Source organism: Myotis davidii, unplaced genomic scaffold (genome assembly GCF_000327345.1).
Source record: "Myotis davidii unplaced genomic scaffold, ASM32734v1 scaffold281, whole genome shotgun sequence".
Taxonomy (NCBI): domain Eukaryota; kingdom Metazoa; phylum Chordata; class Mammalia; order Chiroptera; family Vespertilionidae; genus Myotis; species Myotis davidii.
This window is the reverse complement of record NW_006293784.1, coordinates 4,436,116-4,438,144: the sequence shown is the minus strand read 5'-3', so window position 1 is coordinate 4,438,144 and position 2,029 is coordinate 4,436,116. Positions and strand designations below refer to the sequence as shown.

At 40.4% G+C, this 2,029-nt stretch overlaps 1 protein-coding gene across 1 annotated transcript in view; it reads left to right on the top strand.

The window, feature by feature from the left end:
- The window catches only part of ACTR10 (actin-related protein 10 homolog (S. cerevisiae)), a 29,664-nt gene that overhangs the window by 11,442 nt on the left and 16,193 nt on the right, over positions 1-2,029 (top strand). The gene's annotated exons all lie outside the window — the stretch shown is intronic.

Below are 2,029 nucleotides of genomic sequence, written 5' to 3'. Positions count from 1 at the left end.
GCTTCCTGCACCTCCCCTCCTCCCGCACCCCCCCCCACCACCACCACCACTGGGGACTGAGCCCACAACCAGGGCATGTGCCCCGACCAGGAATTGAACCATGACCTTCTGGTTCATAGGTCAGTGCTCAACCACTGAACCACACTGGCGGGGCACAACTCATGTTTTTTTTTAACTCCAAACTTTTGACATTTTTAATTATCATGTACTCTTGATGTTACTTCTTCCTTTGACTTTCAGGAATGCTGTTGATTCTCAAACATATCCCTGGGCCTGACCCTTCTAAACTTCATTTCATATTTCCAACTGGTCATTAGATGTAAACTAGGCATGTCTCTAGGCACCTCAAACTTAAGACTTAAGTGAACATGTTATCTCCTTCTCTAAATCCATTTCAGTGAATCATTCTTAGATAAGGATAACATATTTATGTCGTTCTTTTTAGAAAACTGGGAGTTATCAGGTCCTTTGTCCTCCCTTAGAAGTCTCTTTTAAATTCCATCTTTTTTAAAAATCATCCACACCACTGAACATCTGAAAACAAGGACATTGTAAACTAGGCCCTCATTATTACAATTGTGATTACACTGCTCTTTTGCTTGAGAACTTTTGTTGGTTCCCACTGGCTAAAATCCAAATTATCCATTTTTTAAAAATATATTTTATTGATTTTTTACAAAGAGGAAAGGAGAGGGATAGAGAGTTAGAAACATTGATGAGAGAGAAACATCGATCAGCTGCCTCCTGCATACCCGCCACTGAAGATGTGCCCGCAACCAAGGTACATGCCCTTGACCGGAATCAAACCTGGGACCCTTTAGTCTGCAGGCCGACGCTCTATCCACTGAGCCAAACCGGTTAGGGCCCAAATTATCCATTTGATATACATGTTTCTTCACAATCTGACTTTATTCTGCCTCTTAGCCTTAACTGCTAAACTCAGCCCTTTGCATTTATTTCAACTATAATAAATTTCATATGGTTTTCTAGGGATCATAGCACTACAACCCTGTGCCTTCCTTTTTTCTATTGCTTTACCTGGAATGCTTTTCTTAGTTGGGGTTTTGATTCTTCTGCATGACTAATCTGGAATGTCATTTAATTTTGAAGCCTTCCCTGTTTTTCCTACAGCAGAATAAATTGCTCCCCTATCTGTTAAGCCTTCAACAGTAATGACTGTAGCACATGTAACATATTTCCCTCTTAGCTTATCAGTTTCCCTCAGTAGACTTTGAGGATCCCTGTCTTATTTATTTTTCAATAGAATCTAATATAGTGCCTGAACACTGAGTAAATGTTGGAAAACCCTGGCTAGGTGGCTCATTTGGTTGAAGTGTCATCTCATACACCAAAAGGTTGCAGGTTCGATTCCTGATCAGGACACATACCTATGGTACAGTTTGATCCCTGGTTGGGGCACATATGGGAGGCAAAAATAAATTCTATACAAAATATTACGCTTTTTATTCTCCCAAATATAAGTTAAAAATTCTGAGTTCACATCCTGGCGAAGTTGGTTAGAATTCACCCTATACACTGAAAGGTCGAGGGTTCAATTCCGGTCAGGTGATTGCCCAATCCTCTGCGGGAGGCAGGCAAACTGAGCAACCGAGGTTTGAGGTTTCTCTCTTTTTCTCTCCCTCTCTCTCCCTCAGGTGAGGATTAAAAAAAAAAAGAAATTCTGACTTTAGAAGATTTTGTATTTTGGTTAGAAAATTTTGTTGCTGAGTCTGATTTGGAAAACAAGTTTTTTAGCAGCAAAATCACATATCCAAACATCCATCTTCCAAAGCTTTCTGTATAGATTTCTTTGATTAAGTACTGTCTCACTCATTTTTTATTTTATTTTTTAAATATATATTTTATTGATTTTTTTACAGAGAGGAAGGGAGAGGGATAGAGAGTTAGAAACATCAATGAGAGAGAAACATCGATCAGCTGCCTCCTGCACACTCCCCACTGGGGATGTGCCCGCAACCAAGGTACATGCCCGTGACTGGAATCGAACCTGGGACCCTTGAGTCCGCAG